The sequence below is a fragment of the Pristis pectinata genome, chromosome 22 (assembly GCF_009764475.1).
Source record: "Pristis pectinata isolate sPriPec2 chromosome 22, sPriPec2.1.pri, whole genome shotgun sequence".
Classification (NCBI taxonomy): domain Eukaryota; kingdom Metazoa; phylum Chordata; class Chondrichthyes; order Rhinopristiformes; family Pristidae; genus Pristis; species Pristis pectinata.
Genome location: NC_067426.1, coordinates 2941284 through 2967465, shown reverse-complemented (window position 1 = coordinate 2967465; position 26182 = coordinate 2941284). Strand labels below are relative to the sequence as shown.

The following is a 26182-nucleotide window of genomic DNA, read 5'->3' as shown; positions in this document are numbered from 1 at the left end:
GATACAAAACACTTCAGTTGCTGGAAATCTTAAATAAAAGATAACACTGAAAATACCCGACAGGTCAGGCAGCACTTGTGGGGAGAGAAACCCAGATTAATGTCACAGATACGAGAATGACTGGTTATCTGATATTGTTGAACTAAACGCTGAATCCCAAAGGCTGTCATGTGTCTGGACAGAAGATGAGATCCTGTTGCTCGTGATTCCACTGGGATTTGTCGGAACAGAGTAAGAAGCCAAAGACATCGAGGTCAGAGGCACTGTTCTACAAATGTTGACTGGATGACCACTTTGCAGAACAGTCCATGAAGGGGACCCTGTGCTTCACTTCACCCTTAATCTGGCCTCTTGTTCCAACGACACCCAAAATACACTCAGGAAACAGCAATTTGCCTTCCAACTTGGCACAGGACAGACCTCAAGGCTTAATATTGAATTCAAAAGGTTCAGATACCTAGCTCGATACCAGCTGATGTTCACTGTAGCTATATCTGATGAAAGGTCATCAACTTGTATCGTTAGTTCTGTTTCTCCCTCCGCTGACGCCTTTTCACCTGCTGGACATTTTTTTTCTCTTTCAGCATTCTTTTTTATTTCAGATTTTCAGCAACTGCAGTGTTTTATATCTCACAGCTTCAGAGCTTTTTTTCTCTGCCCTCAATCATTTTTCCTTATCTGTACCTCCTCCAAATGGATCAGCTGCAATCAGCCAGCCTTCAAAGCCCTCTCCCAGCCACCGCCATTCAGTTTCTCTTGGTCTGCATCCATTGCAGACGGTCTGTGTGGTCTCCCCATCCCTGCCTCTTCTGCACAAATATAAAAAAAATGTTTGATTTCCAACTTTCCTGGCCTTTATGGAAGGTCAGTGACATGAAAGACGAACTGTTTCTCCCCACAGATGCTGCCTGTATTGCTGAGGATTTCCATTATTTTCTGCTTTATTTGACAGCATTTGCAGATTTTGCTTTTAAATTTCTCAAGGACTAATTTGGGGGAAAAACAATTGCTGCCCTGAAGCTACTAGTTTCCACCATTGTCTTTCCTCTCCCCTTCCCTTCCCCTCCCCAACACCCCCCCCCCCCAACCCCATACAATTTTAATCTACTCTTTTGGTCCTTCACTTTGGAAAGCTGAAAACAATCGCCAGCAACCTCTTCTGTTTTACACTCCTCACCATCCAGTTTCTACAAACGTGATAAATGTTTCCTAACACAAAGCAGTGGAAGGACAGGTGATATGAAGTCACTTTTTTATGAATAGAAATCGGTTTAAGTGATGCCTGTTTTCAGGACTATCTCAAAGGTTGACAGCTCAGTGGGTCACTTGCTCTCAGTCAGAAGTCCCACCCCAGGGACCTAAGCACAAAAATCCAGGCTGGTACATCAGTGTAGTACTGAGGGAGTACTGCACTGTCAGAGTTGCCTTCTTTCAGATGAGACATTAAGCCAAGGTGGATGTAAAAAAATTCCAGGCCAGTTTTGTAAACCTATGACAATAGAAGTTAGGAGCAAACAGAGGTCACTCAGCTCCTCCATCCTGCTCCATCATTTAATGTCCTGGCTGATCTGATTGTAATCTCAACTATGTATTCTGTTACCATGGTAACCCTTCAACTTTGTTTATCACGAATCCACCTAGCTCTGCCTTAAAAATTTTCAAAGACTGTTCTTCCACCGTCCTTTGAGAAAGGGAGTTCCAGATATTCAAGACCCTCTGATTGAAAATCACTTCATCTCTGCTTTAAATGGTGACCTCTTAGTTCTCCCCCAAAAGAAACATCCTCCCCACATCCTGTCAAGACCCTTCAGAATTTTAAGTTTCAATCAAATCCCTTGTCACTCTTCTGAACGCCAATGGAAATGACGTTTGGCTATCCAACACTCTCTCATAAGCCTCTTGGAGATAAGAACTTCTCTGAATTGCTTCCAAACACATTAACATCCTTCCTTAAATAAGGAAACCAATAGAATAAACAATGCCATTTATAAGTGAAGCATAAGCTCCCACTTTGTCTTCAATTGCTCCAACAATAAACAAAAACATTTAGCTTTCCTAACCACTTGCACTACCTACGTAAGATCCTTTTATAAATCATGCACTAAGACACCCAGGTCTCTCAGCATCTCAGAGTGGGGTTGTTTCCAGCATTCTGGACAATATCCATTCCCCAATCAACATCACCAAAACCAATTGTCTGGCTGTTTGTGGAAATATGTCTGCAAGCAGGCTTACTTTCCCTGCTGGACAATGGGAACTACACTTCCAAGGTGGCACTCTCTGTAAAGCACTGTTAGATATCATACAGGAGTTTCCAGAGGTTCTATACAAATGCAAGTCTTTCTTTGCCTCTTTCTTCATCCAGAGACAGTTCCTAGTCAGGATTTGTTTCCACAATCATTCCACATTATATCCTACTGTTGTCTTTCAGAAGGCATTTGAAGCCCTTATTCAGCCCCATGGATTGGTTCAATTGCTATCTTTTTACAACTCATTCCAGGTTAATGGCCTGGAGAAACCTGCCATGTTGTCTACAAATTCCACCCAGGGTTAACCTACAGAGGGGACAGCTGCAAGTGTCCAGACACCTGAGCAGATTTTCTCTCACCTTTTCTATACCTGTAAAACAGGGAGAAAGAAAAAGGGACGTGTCATAACTAAGTGCTCCATTTAGGGGATCAAGCCAAGCACTTTCCTGTGAAACAAGAGGCAAGGTCCAGAAAACACAAAACCCAATAAAAAGATCTGCAGCTCCTTTAACATCTCTTGCACAGTGCCTTACAGCTAATGAAACATTTCAAGTGCAGTCACTGACACAGAAAGTGCACAGCAAGATTCCACAAACATCATTGTGATAAGAACCAGATAACTGATTTTAGTGATGTTAATTAAGGGTTAAATATTGGCTTCTTTAACTGGAGAGGGTGCAAAATAGATTCACGAGGATGTTACCAGGACTGGAGGGCTTGAGTTATAAGAAGAGGCTGGATAGGTTAGGACTTTTGCCCCTGGAGCATCGGAGACTAAGGGGTGACCTTACAGAGGTCTGTAAAATCATGAGGGGTGTAGATAGAGTGAATAACCAAAGTCATTTCCCCAGGGTAAGGGGAGTCCAAAACTAAAGGGTTAAAGTGAGAGCGGAAAGATTTAAAAGGGACCTGAGGGGCAACATTTTCACACACAGAGGGTGGTGTATGGGGCACGAGCTGCCAGAGGAAGTGGTAGAAGTGGGTACAACTACAACATGTAAAAGGCATTTCAACGGATAGGAAAGGTTTATAGGGATACAGGCAAAATCACAAATATGGACAAATGGGACCAGCTTCGGTAGGCAACTTGGTCAGCATGGATAAGTTGGGCCGAAGGGCCTATTTCCATGCTCCCTACCTCTACGACTTTATCAGGGAACTACTTATTTGTATTAAAGCCTTGGGATCTTGCACATCTCAGCTTTAACATCTCATTGGAAATGGTGCCCCTCCAGTACTACACCAGGAGCGTCTGCCTGGACTCTTAGCTCCTGTCTCTTGTACCAGAACCTTCTGACTTACTGGTGAGACAGAGAGACCCACTGAGCCATGAACCGACATAACCAACAAGGTGAGAGATTTTTAAGAATTCTTCTCTACAGGAATCATGGAACAAAAGATAGATTTGGGGAATGTAAAACTGTCATTTTAGGAATCTTATACAACACACAGACATGGGAGAATCATAAACCTTTCACTGGATCTAAGCTTTTATGCTTTAAAACAAAAATTTAAAGAGACAAAGACACAAAGGACTAGGTAACAGACCAAAAATATGTGAAGGAGACCTGAAGTGAAGGACAACCCATCTTATTCTTTGCAATTGCCTTGATCATTTATAGCAAATAGATTATTTTATAATTAGAACAATTAAATATTAAATTATGAACAATATTTCTCATATCTAGAATATTTAGACCTGAGTAATTCAAAAATATTTAATTCTACAACTTATAACAAGGGAAATGATACTTTAGTATAAAACATTAATTTAGCTTAGGACTGTGAAAATCATTTGATATCGTCCAGTGACTGCACGTTAAGATGTGTTTGTGTGCATTCTCCGCAAGCTCCATTTCCAGTAAAACGTGGCAGAAGTGTGAGTTGGAAGTCCATCCCCAGGGTCTGCCATCCCAAGGAAATGCAGTGTTTCTCTGTATTATCAATCTGTGATGGCACTAGTCTGGGCTTCATTGAAACTTAAACCCCACCCGGTGTCAGTGTTTCCAAAGTGCCACCCACGCCAGCCACGGAATTGTAAAAAAACAAATTGCCACAAAGGCACGGCATCATCGTCTTCCCAGAACCTTGAGGAAGCTCATAAAAACAGCAATGCCACTGTTTCCACATACCACAAGGAAAAAGAAATGCAGGAACATTGGGAGATGGAAGCCACAGAGTGGGAGAATTTGTGTAGTGCATTTGGAATAGGAACCACACCCAAAAAGTGGTAATGTGGAGAATGCACGTCTCAGTGCGCCGTGTGGGTAGGTAGGTGCCCATGAGGCCAGCGTGCAAATTAAACCTCAGTGCCTGAAGCAGCGCGGACACCTCTCCGCTCCATGCCCTCACTGTTAAAGTCACTGCCAAGGATGGATGGGGCATCAGAGAAGGGATCATTGTGGTGATGGAACAAGAATTCACAAAACCTATCGACAGCCACCTTGAGAAAGGAATCTGAATGGAAAAGTTTAGTTAAACGTTACATCCTTTAACTTGGGATAAAGAGGGCACTTTAACCTTAATATGTTAAGTTTAGATTCCTGCTTTACTGGATGGGAATTTCCTTAATATATGTATTTTTAAAATTTACTTCAAATGGACATGCTTTGAAACCATTCTCTGCGTCAATTTATTTCTAGTGTTATCTGATCTATCTGGGCCATTATGCATTACAGGCACAGTTCAAACTTAAAAATGAAGTGTAACATGATATGATAAGTGCTATTGAAAGCAGCAGCTACAGCTTGTGTGAGCACTGAAATACTGGAACTTATTTATACTTTCAGTTTCTTGGCCATTCAGATGGGACGGAGTTTGGGCAATGTGTTGAACAAATAAAATGAGTTAGATGTGAAAATATTTAGCATCTGGTTAAAGAGTTTGCTTCCCTCATCTTCATATTTTCCTCTCCTCTCCTAAAAGCAGAGGGTCACATCGTGACACAGTCCAGTGGACACAAGTCAGAAGGGGCCGTTTTACTTCTGAGAGTTTATTTAGACAAATATTCAAACATGGGTGGAACCACAGCCAAGTTCAAATGACCACGCTCTCAGGCAGAAGTGTACATGATGTATCATTGGGACTGAGAAAAATCCAGCATCTGTTCATACATATTTTCAGCAGAGGTTAGTGTACGATTATAAGAATATCTGACTGATATTCCCCAAACTTTTGGTCAAAGCAAGGAAACTTTAACACTTCCAAAGTAGTTCTATTGATCATGGGTAACGCAGAACAAGACTGCGATCAAAAACCAGAGGGAAGAACCTCATCCTCTCCTGCAATGCCCATCAAATGCAGTTTCTGGAATTTGGCTGCATCAACTTCAACGCAAATCCAGAAGCTGAGGCACATACAATAAAGGATGAATATCTACCACTCAGCCCTTCTGCTATGGCCTGGATTAGAACTACACCAGGCCCCTATTTACATACTAAGTTACTGGGGTGTTAAGTGTTGATTAAACAGAGTCTAAATGATGTTTATAAGGAAACTGGGGGTGGTTTATATCATATTGATACACATAAAGGGTGATAACACTTGCCAATCTGTTGGGTTTGTTTATAGCTGCCACACAAGTTACTGTGCGACTTGGAATTGCTTACTGAACTAATTAAAAGGAACATGTCACAGTTACAGACTCCGGAGCAAGGGTCCAGCCATGTCCAATGGTAACAGATTCCCTCGACAACCAGGACCAACTTTCTTACTAGGTGGGTTTGCGTGAAATCAAAATAAAAATGCTTTAACTGGAATGAGCGGAGTTAGATCTACAGCTTTATGAGTATGTGCAGTCGGACCACTGCTGCTGCTGATGGTGTTTGAAGTATGATCGTTTTCTTAAAAAAAAAGTTTTTAATTCCCTTTTCACATAAAATGTCATTCATTTCAAGATGAACAGTTTCTCCGCTGACTCTCTGCACAACCCAAATCAGATACTCCAGCCTTTCCCCTGCCAAAACTTAAGTTGAATTTTGGTATTCAAACACTTCTCATCTATAGTCAGCATTAATTTCAGACACTTTGAAATGGCAAATCAAATAAACTCACTCAAATCAGACTAAGCATTGTTTAATAATTAGGTTAACTTATGAAAAATTTTCGTTAGCAAGGGCGATACAAGAGTGTTCAAAGAGTAAACTGGCGTATGAAACCTTTGTTGTTGAATTATAAGTTATTTTACTGATACTCCTAGGAATCAGGTGATTTAAAATAACAGAAAATAATTTAAATTGTTGTATCATAATTTGCCAATTTTTTTTAATGTTCTGTACAGAGCTCCAAATTACAATTTAAAGTCATTTGGCGCATTAAAATCAAAGAGCTTCAATTTATTTAACAATATTAAGAAACCCCAATGTGGCACTGGAAAATTAAATCAAGAAAATTAACATTGCCTCAAGACTTGTGTAGAAAAGGGAAATGCCCTTACCTTTAGTTGTGACATCGCTCCTTTTTTTCAGTACATCCCTGGGAATGAAAAATAACACATATGATAGACAGATTTAATAGGTAGAAGTATAAAATCTCAAAAAGCTGCACAAATCAATTCTAGATTAACTGTATTGAAGTTCTAGCCAAACTGCATCAAGATATTAGACAATGGAACAACAAACAATCTGCTGGAGGAACTCAGCGGGTCGAGCAGCAGCTGTGGAGGGAGAAACCCTGCATTAGGATTTCCATATCTCCGTATTCAACGTCTGCAGTCTCTTGTGTCTCCATCAGGCAATGGGACAGGGATGCAGGTCACTGGGCAAAGAATGTGTTGGACTCCATTCCCAAAATTCAGCTCCATTTAAGTCAAAGGAGCCCAGTGTCAGAAGAGATCCGAGCTCCAGTGATGTCACTGGACTGAATTTCGGATGTGAAGAGAGGCACTGTTGCATCGTGCTTGCAGAGCAGGGCTTTGTATCAGAAGTCTGAGCACTGTGTGTGTGCTTGACAAGTAAGATGCACTATTCCTCCATATATAGATTTAGATGACCATTGCAAGGCATGGAAAACCATCAGTGAAGGGGAAAAGTTCATGATTCAGTTGAAAGAAGTCGGTTCTTGGTATCAAGGGAAATAAGTTCTGTAGAAGACCCAGTTAGTTAGGATCCAAAGGAATAATTCTTCAATTTTATCAGCACAGCCATTCTGATAACCTTAGCAAATTCCTCCTCCTGCCCTTCATGTAAGATCATAGGGCGATAAAATTGTTACAGCTCTGGAGGCCAGTCAGCCCATTGAGTTCATGCTGGCTCCTGGAAGAACAATCCTGTCAGTCCCATTCCACTGCTCTTTCCCCAGTGCCTGGTGAATTATTCCCTTTCATGTGTCCATCCAAGACCCTATTGATTGATTCTGTGCCAATAACCTGTATGCAGATTATTGTTTGAAGTCAGTGATAGGGAGCCATTATCCCCTATCCTCCAGGCCCTGGATTACTTTGTAGTTCCAGCCAGATTTGAACTGGCAGTAGGAATTACTGTCACTCCAACATCCCAGATCCATAACGACCTCTGAGACCACCTGGAGACAATTTGACATCATTTCCAACACTAACATTTAGCAAACTCTCTGGTATATTCCATGGCCCACCGATTATCATTACTGATCATTCACACATTGAATAAGCACTTCCACCAGAAGATTGCCAACATTTCTAATGTCAACTGCTATTGGTTCCCTTCCCGATCTTCTCTTTCTCTAAACATTCTCTCCAATCACGCTGTCACTTTAATGTAGTAACTGGCACACAGCAAAACTAAGCAAAGCAGCAATTACTATCCAGAGGCTCCATTAGCTGAGACCATCATAAAAGGAAATTCTTCAGCCAATGGATAGGCCCAGTAACTGGGGAATTCATGAGTTGATACTATAGTAGTCTTGCCCAGCAGAGTAGTGGGACAAAGGCCAATGAAGCAGCTCCAATGTCTGGGATTTCGACCTGTTGAACCCACACCTGAGGCATAGACAACAGGCATTGCAGCCTCAGAGGGTCAGTGGTGCAATTGGTGGAATGGTACATGGGTTGACACATTGAAGGATTGGAATTGCCTCACCAACATTCCCAATCCAGAGCAGGCTTAGTTAAACCGAGTTGTCCTGGAAAGGGTTGACCAACTATGGACTAAATTGTCCTGGGAGGAACTAAGTTCCACCACAATGCTCCAAAAGTCGTTAGATGCTGGAAGCATTTAATAAAATTTCTGGAATGACACAAAATAAACCAAAAATGTTCAATATTGCATTTTTCAATTGCATAGTGCTGCAAAGAACAAATGGATTGAACTTCAAGACCAATTCCCATAATAACACATACAACCCGACCCCAGTGCTCACTGACACTTGTCCCAAAGCAACTTCTGCCTCAAAATTCTGGTGTGGCCAAAAGGGTGTTGATGCATTGGGAGAATTACCCTTCAGATTGCCTCACTGCATCAAAACTCAGTTGTGATAAGGTCCCCAGGCCTTGGTTGCAAGTGACTGACAAACATGAGATGCAAGAGACTGAACACAGCACATAGTAAGAATGTGAAAATGTGCCAAGAGAAGTCTGCCTGTAACTAGAACACACGGGTCCTCAGTCACCCGACTGCACACTGGTTAGAGTGCCACAACAGGACACGGGAGAATATTCCAAAGCTAGGAGTGAGGACCTTCAGCTGCATTGTGTGGGTCTCAGAAGTGAGAAATGGCACATCAGTGGTATATCAGCACACCTCTCTATTCCATGCCACAGCAGTGAAAGAAGAAGGTTACAGTTTTTGCTCGGTTAAGGAATTACTGAGTTGTAAATCTGGTAAACTATACACTGACTGGTAGAAGGAGACAATTTGTGCAATCACTTGTACAGAAAGATCACATTTTAAAATTTCACGTCTTGCAATTATTCGTATTTATCCTAATCTGCCACAGTTTCAGACCTTTTGCTGCTGAACCCTTCATCCTTGTCTTTGTTCCTTCTGAATTTGCTCTGTTCCCAGTTCTCTGTCAACCTAGACACCAAATCTCATCCAACACCCTGCAGCATACGCCCTAATGTGCAATAAGCCCCATTCACCCATCACCCTGTGTTCACCAACATCCTGTTGAGAAACCCCAATCAAGTCGCTCTCAGGCCCCATGACTTAGCCTTTGCTTTCCGATCTACAACCACGTTAGCGATCATGGAAAACAAACAAAACTGCAGGTGCTGGAACTGGAAACAAAAGCGGAAATGCTGGAAGAGCTCAGCCAGTCGGGCAGCATCTGTGGAGAGAGAAACCCAGTCAATGTTTTGAGTCTGGGACACTTCCTCACAGCTGGACCCTGAGGTTGTAAGGAAGGGTCCCAGACCCAAATCATCGACTGGTTTCTCTCTCCACAGCTGCTGCCTGACTGGCTGAGCTCTTCACATTAACTATCAATTTAAATCCAAGGAAATACAGTTTCTGCATTCTTGAAGTTGGATTCCAACATTTCATGCTATGCTGGATGGGTGCTGTGTTTGGCGCTAGAACCCAAAATTAAATCACAAAATTGGGCAAATTTACATTTAAACTATCATCGTTGACATCCTGGTCATTACCTTGAGGGTGAACCAATGCAAGTCCCAACAGCAGTGACCTCCGAGATAGTGGCTGCTGCATTTTTGTGCTACAAATCACGGGAAGAAGATCAAAGCCTTAAACCCTCTCCACTGCAGCTGAGCAGTGTAGAAAATTGTCATGGGGGTGAGGGAGAATGCAGTGGAGAGAGGAACATATGCCTTCAGTGTGGGGCCACCTCCCCTTAGCTCCCCACCCCATCCCCATAACTGCCCTCACAGATCGAAGCTGGTGCCACAAGTGTTCCCACACCTTGGTGAGGTGCAGGGTCATTAGTCCAGCAGAAGTCACAGTGTAACTGTGCTGTGCATGGTTTGAAAGTCTGAGACCTGGCAATGATGGAAACTCAGACAGTCAGATGCAGACAGCAACACTTCACTTCCACATCCCAGTCAGAGACCTTTAGTTTATGTCTCCTTGCCAACACAGCAGGATTTCCTTGTTTTTCTACCAGAAATGAGAAGCAAAGGTTGCACATTATCCTTCCAATTTCTGTTAGTAAGACAGAGATAAACACTGGGGCTTTAATCAGATCATCGCACATATAAATGACGGCAGAAAAATGTCAACCACACTAGGGCAAAGTACACTGGAGATGTCTAGTCCAATTTCTCAAAGGGCTGGGCTTCCTCCGAAAATGGTTGCTATTACCACCAGAACCACTCCCAGTGGTCTTGGTGTGGTCTAACCATACCTTTGTATCACCAGAGTATCAACTCTACCCTCCATGTTCTCCATTCCTTGAGCATTCCAATCATCTTGATGCACTATTTATTTATTTTTGTAACTTATAGTAATTTTTATATCTTGCACTTTACTGCTGCCACAAAACAACAAATTTCATGACATGAGTCAGTGATAATAAACCTGATTCTGATTATTTTCTGTCTCTAAACCACAAAATGCCGATGCTCTCCATTCATGGGACCTCCAGTCTCGTTGGACCTGTATTGCTGCCAGTTTCATGCCATTCAGGAACGACTTTGTCCTCGAAATTCAAATCACATGGTCCTTTTCCTCAACATTAACCAAATAAAAACTGATTTTTTTTCCCCTAGCTTAAAGCAGTATAACATAACATTCCAGGTCATTTTGTATTACTCCAGAAAAGGAGGTGGATACTTTTGGGCGCAAGTCCCCTGGCAGAAGCTTTCTATTGGGGGTGTACATGATGATGCCATTTCCCCATAGAAAGCTCCACTTTCAACACTGCAGGGCAACTTGGACTGAGTTGTTCCAGGAACAGACTGGGAATTAAAGACAAAAATGTCTTCCCAGTTTTGGATTGAACCCACTTATTTACCTTTTATCTAGCCAATTCAAGTTGAGTGGAGGAAAATTTAGGGGAGATGTCAGAGGTAGGTTTGTTACACAGAGAGCGGTGGGTGCCTGCAACGCACTGCCGGGGTGGAGGCAGAGGTAGAGGAACATTTAAAAGACTCTTGGATAGACACATGGATGTACGAAAAATGGAGGGTTATGGGCTGTGTAGGAGGGAAGGGTTAGATTGATTGTGGGGTAAGTTATAAAGGTCATAAAGTTCTAAAGGGTCCATATGTGCTGTATTGTTCTATGTTCTTAGATTTCCCCATCTCCACATGTACCAACCATCCCCATCACCACCCGATAGCCAACAGATGAACCCCATTACCCTGATTCTTCCACCTCTCCATGATCTTTCCCGTGATCCATCCCTTCTTCCCCCCCCATCTCATTATTACCCCAATCCTTAACTGCAATCCTCCTTATCTGTCTCCAACCAGAGTGCAGTTCCAGTCCTTCTGTTCTATAACCCTCCCCTTCTCTCTCCCCACACACCCTCTCCCACGGTCCCCGAAACCGTCGTGGACAAAAGCTGCAGCCCTTCAGTTGTCCCACCCGGACCTTGTGGTTCAGGCACAACTGCAGCTTGCAAGGCAGGCTGGTGTCAACACTGCCCTCCCACTGCAAAGCCCCTCTAAGACACTGCCTGGGAAGATTGCAAGCTCCAGGCCACTGTTCTCGACTTGCATTTGATTGTCTTGCATCTTCTCTCATTGAGTAAATTGTGGCAAATAGGTTTTATCTCTTGGATGTCTCTTTATGCTTCCATCTCCATCCCTACCCCCCCAGAATCTCTCCAGCACACTTGGATCTCTTGTTTCTGTCCCATCATTTAAAACATTGGTAATTGGTTAATTATTGTCACCTGTACCGATACAGTGAAAAGCTTTCGTTTGTGTGCCGTCCACACAGATCATGCCGTACTCAAGTACATTGAGATAGTACAAAAGGGAAACATTGATAGAATGCAGATTATAGTGTTACAGTTACAGAGAAAGTGCAGTGCAGGTAGACAATAAGGTGCAAGGGCTACGATAAGGTAGACTGGGAGATCAAGAGTTTATCTTTATTGTATGAGAGGTCCATTCAAGAGCCTTATAACAGCGGGATAGAAGCTGTCCTTGAGCCAGGTGGTGCGTGTTCTCAAGCTTTTTTATCTTCTACCCGATCGGAGGAGGGAGAAGAGGGAATGACTGGGGTGGGAGGGGGTCCTTGATTATGTTGGCTGCTTTCCCAAAATAGATGCTTAATCATGAACTGGGACTGGAAACCCCAGTAAACCCCACAACTGTTCCTCACTCCTTTAGAATGCTTTTCATAACCAAACACCTTGACCAAGCTTTCGCTCATCAGTTTTAATCTCCCTATAGCTAGGGACTAGCGAGGTAGACAACATGGTTAGCATGGACTGGTTGGGCCGAAGGGCCTGTATCCATGTTGTATTGCATTATAACTCTATATGCCTCAGTGCCAAATTTTGTTCAATAACATCCATAAAACACAATGGGAGGCTTCATTTCATTAAAATTGTTGTTAATATTCAGTTTTGAGAAGTGCAGTTATTGTGATTTAACAGCACATTGCAACATCAGAGGTGAACAGGAAATGAGAACTGTATTACTGTATTTTCAATAACTGAAATGTCTGAACTAAAATCACTCCTACATGTAATTATGTTATTGAGTTTACTTTGGTCTAATGTAGAGGAGGAGGACAGAGTAACATTTTACCCAATCTCAAGCCGTCCTAAGGTTCATTATAACCAATCACGCACTTCAGATGTGCAGTAAATGTGGTAATATTTATCTCTTCATTCATTGTTTCAGGATCTGGGCATCTTTAGAAATGCCAACATTTAGTACTCATCCTTAATTTGGCAAGTTGCCTTCTTGAACCATTACAGAACTTCTGGCGAAGTGACTCCCACAGTGTTATTGGGTAGGGAGTTCTAGGATTTAGATCCAGTGGTGGAGGATTGCTTGGTTTGGAGAGGCATCTGCAGATAGTGGTGTTCCCCAATTCCTGCAGCCCTTGTCATAGGTATTGGAGTTGCCTATGCAAGTCACTACACAGATCAATCATTGTGTGCTGGTGGTGGAGGGAATGAATGTTAAGGGTGTTGGATAGGGTACCAGTCAAGTGGACTTCTTTGTCCTGATGGGTGTTAACCTTCTTGAGAGTCATTGGAATTTAGGGTGGTCGGTAACTTATTTTCACACAGCAAGCTCCCACAAGTAGCAGTGTGATAGTCATTATAGAGTCATACAGTCACACAGCACACCTGGTCCATGCCGACCAAGATGCCCATCCAAGCTAGTCCCATTTTCCAGGGTTTGGCCCATAACCTTCTAAACCTGTCCTACCCATGTACCTGTTCAACTGTCTTTTAAAAGTTGTTATTGTACCTGGCTCAACCACTTCCTCTGGCAGCTCATTCCACATACATACCACTCTTTGCGTAAAAAAGTTGCCCCTCAAGCTCCTATTAAATCTTTCCCCTCTCACTTTAACCCTATAACCCTATGCCCTCTAGTTCTTGATTCCCCAACCCTGGGGAAAAGACTGAGTGCATTCACCCTATCTATACCCCTCATGATTTTATACACTTCTATAAGATCACCTCTCAGTCTCCTAAGCTCCAAGCGATAAGGTCCTAGCGTGTCCAACCTCTCCCTATAACTCAAGCCCTGGCAACATCCTAGTAAATCTTTGGTGTACCCTTTCCAGTTTAGTAACATCTTTCCTACAGTACGGTGATCAGATTATCTGTTTTAATGAAATAACGGCAGAAAATGCTGGAAACATTCAGTAGTTCAGGCAGCATCTGTGGAAGGAGAAACAGTTAATGTCTGGGACTTTTCATTAGAACTGTTTTAGTGATGTTGGCTGAGGAATAAATATTGGCCAGTATTAAATACCATGTAGATTCACGGTAGCATCACTAAGTGTAGCCACCAGAACTAAATGCAGCTTCCTTTTCTCTTCCAGGGAACTTTTAAAGATTTTCGCAAAAAGGGAGGGAGATTGACAGAAAAGATCGAAGTGGGTTGAGAACATGGTCAAGTCTTGCAAGGAGGTAAATGGAGGGGCTGGAAACGTGATCCGTGGAGTTGCAATGAACAATAACCACTGGGTAATTATCATAATAGAGGTGTAAGGGGCTGCATACAGCAGTCATACAACAGCAATATTGACAGACACATCATTCAAATAGCATTAATACATCTGCAATATAGACCAGGCAAGACACAAATAGGTAGCAATACTGTTTTAAGATATCAGATTCTCAATTTCTTCCCAATGCATTTAAATATTTCTTCAAACTTCAGTGGATAAATAGTGCAACAATTGGGTACTGAAATGATGGTTGCCATGGTTATTTGAACCTTTCCAGACTGCAACCTTGGCACAAAGCATTGTAATCTTGTGTTAACAGTTGGTTGATTTCAGTCACAAACACAGAAAAAGCTGGGGAAGTCAAGGCCAAATGAAGTCTAACGATGAATGAACTGGAAGTTGCTGTAAAGATTCACCAAATGGCTGAATTCCAGCCATTTCTAAGTGTGCATTGGAGGGGTTGAGTGGGAAAGGTCAAAGTGAGCTGAGGATGTGATTGAGTCAAAACAGCTTGTAAAATCTGACACAATACCCAGAATCTGCCTGAAGATACAAATACAACCAAGCCTGATGTAGACAAATTATAAAAATATTAAAACCAAAAGAGAATGCAGCCTAAGGTGGGGAGGAGTGAGTTAAGCTTGAACAGTAATTGCTGACAACTCTGTTCAAAACTGATTTAAAGGGTACCTCTCTGCCACTGGATAATGAGCAAGTCAGCGGTATTAAATTTTAAAGAAAAATGGTTCAAGAGCTTGGTTTCAACTAAATTCAAATAATTTTTAAATTATCTTCCCTTGCTTTTCCGAAATTCTTCCAGTGTGGAAAACATTTTGCTGATCTCTCTGTAAAATCAAATGCTTTTTACTTTTCTATAAATTCCTCAAGTGGTTTAAAATGTGTAATTAGATTGATGGCACTTATCTATTGTCATAAATGCTTCCATATTCCTAGAGGATCAAAACTAAATCTTCAGAGCACCAAAGGCCAAGTTTCCTAAACAATGACCCATCTTTTGCTCCAGTAGTGCAAAAAGCAGTAATTATTTTTAACCGACTGCTGCAAACAAACGCAGTTTCCGAGCTTCCATCACCTAATTACTGTTAACATGATGGAAAGGCTGGCGTGCCTACAAAGCTGCAAAAAGAATCTGTCATTCAATGGGTTAATGCAGTGACTTTCAGAAACAGATTAGTCTACATTTTCAAGTCTCTTGTGGTGGAAGAGACTCCAACTTCTATAGCTGTCTTCAGTGCAAAAATCAACCCTCACCTCAGACAAAGGTTTCTAACGTACAGCAATGCTAATTCTTTAAAAATATTCCAGGTCAAATATACTATATACACCAGCGCATTATGCATCATGGATAAAGCGATGCTTGAATAACATTAAATAAAGCAAATTTTAAGGTGTTACTCACCTTTTCTCAGATTATTACACTGAAAAGCTGCAGGGAAAAATTTTAGCAGGAAACGGAGGCAGTTTATAGCCAGGAGATGGAATATTGCAGCCTACAGCTGCAGCTACTTTGCTTTTCTCCTGATTTATCCATTTATTGAAGGTTTTATGTAATTTCTTGCTGCCCTCTTGTATGCTGTAGGTGCCTCTTATGTAAGTCTTGTCACTACACATTGCAGACATTTTCACAGAATGCAGGCCTGGCTTCATTTGCAATTACCTTCTCCCAATCTGTCTGCTGTGCAAGTAAAAAAAAATCCCTGCCTTGCAACATTCTGAGCCACGGAACGAGCATCGTCTCTGTACAGTAATCGGTGCAGTGCCGCTACAGGCAGATCACAAACTCTCTCCATCCTCCACAGCAGCTGATGGACACTTCCACGACTATTATTTCTTTACAAATGACATACCAGTGAGCAGAGAAGCCTAGTAGTTTTTTTTTGCAGGGAGCAATTTTTACTGAGCTTGGAGATTAATTGGCAACTGCATTTGTGAAAATATCCTACGCGCCCATCCTCCAGGATAAAGGGAGCGAGGCAGAGATGTCCTCAAAAACAAAGGAAAATTGAGAAAAAATACACACACACGCGGACAACACAGACAGACAACACAGGCATACACACAGCATGCGCGCACACACACACACACACACACACATATATATATACAGACAACACAGATAGACAGCGCGCGCGCACACACACACACACACACACACACACACACACACACACACAACACAGACACACACAAACAAACGAGCTTGGTTTAAAAAACTTGGGAAGGAAAGCATTAATTTAAAGCTGATCAGTGTGACATCTGAGATTGGTTTCCAGCACTGGCTCACTCAACAAATGCAGAAAATCTATCATTCATCCATACATCACAGTGCCCAAATTTTCCTTTCCACTCCTGCCCCCTCATATTCTACCAACAATCTTTTAATGGCATAATCCCTTTAGACACTCATCATAACAATGCAGTGATAATTAACTAGGTCCATTAACAAAGATATTGTTTAAAAAAATCAAGATTTCATTACCTTCAGCTTCAGTACCATTTGTTTTTAAAATTGCCTCAAAAAGATGCTCATTAAGCTTGAAGCCATCTGCCCCTAAATGCTGTGTTATGAAGGAGAATTCTGTAAAGGAAAAAGTACATATAATACTGACGCAAACGGGCAGTTGTTTGTTACTGTAGGTCATTGTTAAAATCCTTTCTGTAAAACAGAAGTAAATAACACATTCAGTCCCCTGCATAAAGCACCAGTCCTTTACAAATATAAATTCTGTGTGCAGTGTAAACAAATAAATTGCACTGCAGTCTGACTTTTCAGCTGAAGTGTAACATTTAATGGTTCCTTCAGTTTGTACAAGTCAGGGAGACGGGGAGAAGGGGGAAGGGAGGGAAAAGAGAGAGAAAGAGAGAACGTCTCTCTGTCTCTCTCTCTCTCTCTCCCTCACACAGACACACACACCCCTATGTATGTATATATTACAATTCCTGTTATGGGATCTGTAGCCAGACACCAGAAAGACCATACGATTAAGTTTGCACCATCATTCTCTTCTCGCCCTCAGCTTCCCTCCCCCTCCTCACCACCCACCCACTCCTGAGTCTCCCAGAGGTACAACATGCTTTTAATTTAAGACTCTGAACACTGCCAGCATTTGAAACATCACAATGTTCCTGCTACTGTCCTCAGACACAGACATTAAAATGCACACGGTGAAAATAGACCACACAAATACACTGCATGGTCTGCCAGTGCATACCACACTCCTTCACCAGCTAACTGTTCCTCTGTCTTAGACAGGAAAGCTGGGGGGAGGAGATGCTGACAGGGCTTTTTCGGATCAAATACCTTCTAAATAATAAATCAACGACAATTTGGAATAAAATATTTATTAATAACAAAGAACTGAGTGATGGAGTTATTTAAAAATTAGACACTTTGGTTTACTTGATGTTTGCAGGGGCGAGGTACCACTCTCCATATCCAGAGGCACAATATCACAGCCCTTCACCGGGGGAGAGGGTTACACAATTAATTTTCCTAGTCAATTACTGGAAGAGCATCAACACTTAAAACAAGTATAACAAGAATGGATGTGGCTAGGGCAGTTGCACTTAATTATTTGTTTTGCAATGACTCACTCAAAACTCTGTAGGTTCTTAAAGGAGACTTCTGATTATGAACAGTTTCAAAATTACAATCCAAGCATCACATCTTTTAAACATCCACAAAATCTCAGGATGACAATTGCAGCAATCTTTTTTGCAAGCACAATCAAGAGTTCAAAACTGGTTTCATAAAACTTCTGCCTTCTATTTTTTTACCTAAACCAGGCAGTTCTCCTGTCTATAGCAGAAGTATCTGCCCGGCACAGATTCAGTAAGCAACAAAGTCAGAGCAGAAGTCTTCAGATGGGATATTACACTCTGGCCTCGTCAGCTCCCTAAAAGATTGACCTAAACATCCAAAGAAGAACAGGGAGAGTTCTCTCCAATTTCTAGGCCAATTCTTATCCCAAATAATCAGGTCATCATCAAACTGTTGCTTTCGGAACTAACCATGCACAAACTGACCACTGCTTTTCCTGCAAGCAACAGTGACTGCACTCCGAGAACCATCCATCCATCCAGGTACAATCTTAACCTCAGGTGCTGTCTGTGTGGAGCTTACACATTCTCCCTGTGGTCACGTGGGTTCCTGCAGAGTGCTCTGGTTTCCTCCCCCATCCCAAAGACGTGCGGGTTGGTAGGTGAATTGCCCCAGTGTGTGGGTGAGGGGTAGAATCTGGGGGAAGTTGATGGGAATGTGGGGAGAATGAACTGGGTATTTGGTGGTCAGCAGGCCATTTCCCTGATGTTTATCTTATGATTGTAAATTGTTCTGGGATCGATTGAGGTTGGGATACATACCACATAAAGAGAAGCCTTCCCTTCCTAGGTATCATTGCAATTTATCCCCACCATGGAGTATACATGTAGTATAGAAGCCCTATAGCTTTCAGTGTCTGGGTGATATCGCTTCATTTTTATACTACTGGGAACACGATGCACAGGAGCCAAATTATCAATCAGCACAGATTTAGTTTACCGCCCTGATACTTTTTTGTTTTAAACACAAAACATAGCGAATTTATCACAGATAGAAATCTGAATGGCAACCTTTTGAGATCACAGTGAAAGATTGAGGAACAAGAAACCACAGAAGATACGGTTTGTGTAAAATAATAAATAATTGGGAAGGATTCATTCACAGGCTCCTGAGGAACTATAACACTCAGAGTTCTGCGTGATCTTGCTTCAAACACTAGTAATAGCTTTCTGCAACGTTTTCACTAGGCTGTATAATTTTTAACAATCAATGCGATAATAGATCAACAGGAAAGAAAAGGGGTCAAATTGACTATCATGCTTGACCTGCTATTTCTAGCATTTTCTGTTTTTACCTTAGATTCCCAGAATTTGCAGGTTTTTTTCTGATTTTCACTTATCATGCTTCTGAACTGAGAAAGTTAAATTCAAAAGGTGATTTGTAAAGATTTATGGGGATGTGTACACAATGAATGCAATGTCAGAAATTCTATTTTGGCAGCGCTGCAATATGGAGGCTGGAGATGTTGACCACAGATACTGCAGTGATACTGAGGTGTTGCCAAGATAGCCCACCTTGTGATCCACACAACTTTGCCCCTTATGCAGAGTCAGATCTTCAACTTAATCTTCAACTTCAACACAATCAAAGACCCCACCCACCCCAGACATTCTCTCTTCTCCCCCCTCCCATTGGGCAGAAGATACAAAAGCCTGAAAACACGTACCACCAGGCTCAAGGACAGCTTCTATCCCACTGTTATAAGCCTATTGAACGGTTCCCCAGTACGATAAGATGGACTCTTGACCTCGCAATCTACCTCATTGTGACCTCGCACCTTATTATCTGCCTGCACTGCACTTTCTCTGTAACTGTAACACTTAATTCTGCATTCTGTTATTGTTTTCCCCTGTACTATCTCAATGCACTGATGTGATCAAATGATCTGTATGGATGGCAGGCAAAACAAAGTTTTTCCACTGTACCTCAGTACAAGTGACAATAATAAACCAATTTACCAATTTGAGTGCCCAAACTGGAATCTGTGGCTCCCAATCTCACAACAATGGTGCTGAGCAGTGATAATTGGTGGCCCCTCACTCCCCAGCCTCTAAGGGAGGTGGCAGACATGACTTGTAGTACTGCTACACTCCAGAACACTGGACAGTTTAAATCTGACTCTGGCCAAAAGCATTGGTGAGTTGATTAATTGAAGATGACACAGAGCACACAGTACACACAAAACCTCAACTCTCTCTTACAAAGTAGGCAAACATAGGGAATGTTTATAAACTATAGAGTGCTTTAACAGTTTAATGCCTCTGCACTATTTAACGATGTAATCCCATGTCCACTAGGGAATACTGACAGGACTTCTCTCCAGGCAGGACTTCCACCATCGTCTTAATTAGGAAAAGAAGACTTCAGTATTTTTCTAAAATAAATACTTCTGAAATTTACATCACAGTATCATTTTCTGTAGGTGCAGCAGAGACTGCAGATGCTGGAATATGTAGCAACGAACAAGATGTTGGAGGACCTCAGCAGGGGTGATAAGCAGGAAGAGGAGGGGAGAGTGGGAAGAGCGACAGAGGCCGGGAGGTGAGAGGTGGAGGTGACCGAGGGCTGAAGATGTTGGAATCTGATAGGAGAGGAAGATGGGGCATGGAATCAAGGGAGGGAGGGAGGGAGGGAGGGAGGGAGGTGGGCAGATGGGAACAGTGGGGGGGAGGGAACCCAGTGGGAGGGGTGTGTGGGTGATAGGCAGATGGATTGGGTGGGGGAGGGGAAAGAAACAAGGTGATGGGGTAAGTACGGGGAGAACTGGGTAGATCAGGAGGAGAGAGAAAGGGTTTGTAGTTTGTTGATTAATTTTTTCAAAAATTTATTCTTCTGCAGGGCATGGAATTTGTTTGCACTTATTGTCCTTTCCCAAAAGCTGCTTGATCGTTATCCTCCTATCATTCTATACTGAACAAGTCACAGCAGGAGACCATTCAGCCCATTGGTCTATACTAGCTCTCAGAAGTATGGTCGCATCAGTTCCATTCTCCTCTCCTTATTTTCACACAGCTTATTCTCTCTCAAACATGCCCATCAACTTTCCTTTTGATTCTTTGTCACGCTCCCACAGTAGAGGCAATTTACAGTGACCAACTAACCAACTAATGTGGGAGGAAACTGGAGCACCTGGGGGAAACCGACATGGTCACAAAGAGAACGTAGAAACCCCACATAGACAGCACCAGAGGTCAGGTTCGAACCAGGATTGCTTGAGCCATGAGGCAGCAGCATTAGTGCTGCAACACCAGACTGCCCAGAATTACTTACTTGAATTTAGGGCTGGTGTGGGTTTGCCTCAAACTTGTATCTGAAATGTCTGCCTTAGAGCTCATTTTGGCTTCTTTCATGCCTTTACCAGTCTCCTCCCAGCCAGAGGACAAAAACAGTCTCCTGCCCAGCTTCACTATCTAAACTCTTGATGACTAAATCCTCAGGCAGGGTTCAAAGGTTCCTCATTTCACGCCTGCAGCTTCTAAGCCTTTACCTGAACACAGGAGGTTGCTTCTTCCGGGATTATGCAATATAAGGTTATGTAACTCATGTGCAAACAACTGACAAGTAATGAACGATCCAAGGATAGTGAACATCTTATTAATTTTGTTAAATGCCACACTGCGTCTCCAGAAACCTCTTTGTTGTTTCTTTCATGGAAGAGTGAATTTTAAAAGTCAGGTCGCGAGCACGCCACAGAACCTTAAGTAGGACTAAGTCGGCTTTAAGAAGAAGTGTATCGGCCTCCTCATAGAGTTGAACAGCACAGAAAGGGGCCCTTCTGCTGATTTTTTTTCCCATTGACCTGATATAAGTTTATCAAATTATGAGAGGCACAGGGAGGGTAGACAAAATCTTTTCTCCAGGGTAGAAATGTCAAACACGAGGGTACATACCTTTAAGGTGAGAGGGGGTAAGTTTTAAAGGGGATGTGCGGGGAAAATTTTTTCTTACGCAGAGTGGTAGGTGCGTGGAACGGGCTGCCGGGGGTGGTGGCGGAAGCAGATACGATAATGGCGTTCAAGAGGCTTTTAGCCAGACACATGAATATGCAGGGAATGGAGGGATGTGGATCAGGTACAGGCAGAAGGGATTAATTTAACTTGGCACCATGTTCGGCACAGACATGGTGGGCCGAAGGGCCTGTTCCTTTGCTGTACTGTTCCATGTTCTACATAATTTCATTTGCATGCATTAGGACCATTCCCTTCTATCCCTTGCATATTTAAGTGCTTGTCTAAATGTCTCTTAAAACTAGTGATTGTATCTGATTCCGGCACCTCCTCTGGCAGCGAGTTCCAGATAACAGCCACTCTGTGTATAAAAAAAATTAACCCTCAAATCCCCAAAGCTTACCCTTCTGATCCTCCTGCCAAGTTTCCAGCAACCCTTTTTTTATTATAAGGAATTCACACTTAGCATATGTTAAAATAATTATTTTGGCATTAAATGCAACTCATTGAGGAAGACAAAGACTGTAGGGTCAGAGTGGTTTGTAGACAGGCTCCACCCATACACAATGAATCAATTATCTAATTGGCTTCACACAGGGATCCGGAACCCAGGTCCCACAAGAGCAGTAAGTGCACAGTGACGTCAGGTAGGGGGAGGACTGTGGAGACTCCATTGTCCTTGCCCTCCCAAAGCAAGCCACCATCCCCACTTCAGAGAAGGCTGCCTCCATCCCTGGCTCCTGACAGCTTTGGTGAGGTACAGACTGCACCGACAACATCTGTACCGGGTGCCAGGTACAATTCGATCAGATGAAGGAGGAGGATTTTAAGTTGTTTCTGAACTGAGTTCTCACAGGTATCCCTCTCTCTCCCTCGAACACACAAACAAACAAAGGCACACATGACAATAATTTGTGTGAAATATCTACAAGAAAGATTAGATATCACATATGTATAACTATCTCAAAAGGAATCCAACATAAACATACAGAGTATAAAATACTGTGTACAAAAACACCCTCCATATATTCCCATAAATACACACATGCATACTTTTAAAAAAACATATATGTAATACTTTTAAAGTCAAGTATTGGAATCAACAGAAAGGAGTCACCAAGAAATCTAACAGGAAATTCGAGAAAAAAACTTTTTTTTCCAAAGAACAGTGAGGATGTGGAACTCACTCCCATGGGGAGGAGTTCAGGTAAATGATAGTCAATTCATTGAAGGGGAGTTTGGACAAGGAGGAGATGAGGAGAACGATGCTGAGAGATTCAGATGAGGGGGAGTAGGAGGGAGCTCAAGGGAAAATAGATGCTAGCATAGACAGGCTGGGCCGAATGACCTGTACCTTTGTCATATATCCCATATATCCCACTAGTATATAATTATAGTGGCCTCCAATTTATGGGTTAAGTCTGTGCTTAAAAGACATGAATATTCCAAATATTGTAAGTTGGCACTGGAGCATGGCGACTCGTTGCAAGCTGCTCTCTGCAGATCTACTCATTACTTCTATTATAGTCGTTCTGCTCTTTTAAATCTGAGTTCTATGACTCTAGGAATTACTGATAATGTTCTCTTAAATCTACTTACAGGTCTGGCGAACTTCCGACTTCCTGGATGGAATGTACTACCGACCCGACTCCCGGACCCAGATGGACTACTGAATGGTCCCCTAGTGCGATACGGTGGACTCTTGACCTCACAATCTACCTTGTCATGGCCCTTGCACATTATTGTCTGCCTGCACTGCACTTTCTCTGTAACAGTGACACTTTATTCTGCATTCTGTTATTGCTTCCCCTTATACTAGCTCAATGTACTGATCTGATGAAATGATCTGTATGGATGGCATGCAAAACAAAGTTTTTCACTGTATCTTGGTAAACCAATTTGCCAATATTTTTTATTCCACACAGAGTCGATATTCCTGGATCACTATCAATGAAGGTGCATTTGAAGTTTGCACTAAAGTAACAAAGAATGGTCACCTCACTACAGGAAGGATGTCAAGGCTTTAGAGAGGATGCAGAGGAGGTTTACTAGGATGCTGCCTGGATTAGAGGGCATGTGCTATCAGGAGAGGCTGGACAAACTTGGGCTCTTTTCTCTGGAGCAGCAGAGGCTGAGGGGTGATCTGTTGGAAGTGTAAAAAATTATGAGGGGCATAGATAGGGTGGACAAGCAATATCTTTTTCCCATTATTGAGCGATCCAATACCAGAGGGCATGCATTTAAGGTGAGAGGGGGTAGGTTCAGAACAGACGTGAGGGGTACGTTTTCTACTGAGAGACTGGTGGATGCCTGGAATGCGTTGCCTGATAGGGTGGTGGAGGCAAATTCATTGGGGGCTTTTAAGAGGGGCTTGGATGGGCACATGAATGAGAGGAAGATGGAGGGATATGGGCATTCTGTAGGTAGGAGGGATTAGCTCTGTCGGCACAACATTGTGGGCCAAAGGGCCTGTTCTGTGCTGTACTGTTCTATGTTGTAATGCTTGAGGTGGTACACCCCCAATTCATGACCACATGGAGGTCTTTTGGAGAAAGCCTGTGAAGGCAGCCATGGCTAGGGTAATTTCATGTGGCAATGGTACCGGGCACAGGTCAGGGCAAAGGAAGAGGTGCTGCCTTGCTGGGCTGACGGATGAAGCAGGTCCAGTGCTCTGCTGGTTGTATTCACGTGAAAAGTGCCTGGGGTCACCACACCAGGGAGCCAGGGTGGCATCACACTCAGCACAGGACTCCAGGGTACAACATTAACCTCAGTTACTCGACAGTCCATTGCAGGGAAACCTCTATTTAAAGTTAACCAAATTCAAAGTTTCACAAATGCTAAATTTGTTTGGGTTTGTTGCTTTTCTGATCGGAAGAGCCATTGTTGGGGCTACTCTGAAGCAGTGGAGGGAGAAAACACTGCTGTGTTCTTTGTTACAATGGCAACAGCAACCTTCAGCAGATGGGGAGGAGTGCTCAGTAACATGAGCCGATCGCACACCATCATCTGAAATCTTTGCAAAGCATGGAGTACAACAGACATTTCCAGCAATCCAGTTCAACAAAATCCAATAATCACACAAAATTATTAAGGAGGGTAATCAACATGCATTTAGTCGTTTTAACTCCTAGTGATCTTAAAAGCCATTTTGTGAATACAGATTTGGATAAAGCAGGTATGGTAGAGCACAGCTGGGTATATCCACAAGGCATCACCTGTCATAAAACCAATGTTATGATGATAATACAAAGAATAACAGATACCCAGAAGCAATGTAGAGACTGTAAACCAATCGAGACATTCAGAAAATGTCATAAACTAGGACAGTGAAGGTCTAGCAGTTTATGAACAATATCAGAATCTGAAGATTGGGTTACAGCTCTTAGTTCACACCAGATGTGGGGTGGGGGTTGTTGAATAATCAATGGACTATTTAAGAATAACATTTACCATCGTGCTAATTGTTCAGTCACAGGTTCGGACTGAACCCATCAACTATGTTTTATTTTTAATGTGCAAAATACAACATATTAATGATTGCTGTAACCCTCACGTAGATTGCCACTGATCAAACAGAAAAGGACATGATTTTGTTTCAAACATTGCATAGTTTAATGAAATAAAATCTGAGAGTATTGGAAGGACTTCTGCGCCATCAATGGAGAAAATTTGCTGGTTAACTCTTGGTTGCAACTCTTCAAAAGTAGATGGAACAGGAGCAAAGAAGTAAAAAGGGACACTGTGAATAATGGGAAGAATCAACTTTAGGTACAGATTAAAAAGGAGCAAGTTCTGGGAAGGCAAGGGAACTGCCAGCAACCCTCGAAATAATCATTGTGTATTAAAGACAAAAAAAATAGGAGTAGGCATTTGGTCTCAAGACTGCTTCATTGTTCAATAAGCTTCCCCCGCCACCCCCCCCTCCCAAATCATTGGATATTCAGGACATGATAAATGTTATCGTATACATATATGTTTGACAAGGTCCCTCATGGGAGGCTCATCCAGAAGATTAATATACATGGGATCCACAGTGACTTGGCTGTTTGGATTCAGAATTGGCTTGCCCATAGAAGGCAGAGGGTAGTGGTCGATGGGACTTATTCTGGCTGGATGTCCATGACTAGTGGCGTTCCGCAGGGATCCATACTGGGACCTCTGCTGTTTGTGATATATAGAAATGATAATGTAGATGGGTGGGTTAGTAAGTTCGCAGATGATACAAAGATTGGTGTTGTGTAGAAAATTGCCAAAGTATACAGTGGGATATAGATCAGTTGCAGATATGGGCGGAGAAATGGCAGATGGAGTTTAATCTGGCCAAATGAGAGCTGTTGTCCA

General features: G+C 42.5%; 1 protein-coding gene across 1 annotated transcript in view; it reads right to left on the bottom strand.

Annotated features, from left to right (window-relative positions):
* ahdc1 (AT hook, DNA binding motif, containing 1) overlaps nucleotides 1-26182 on the bottom strand; it is a 216351-nt gene that overhangs the window by 32144 nt on the left and 158025 nt on the right. The window contains exon 2 of the mRNA XM_052036500.1: nucleotides 6685-6722. The gene's annotated coding sequence lies outside the window, so the exon portion shown is untranslated. The remainder of the gene's footprint in view (nucleotides 1-6684; nucleotides 6723-26182) is intronic.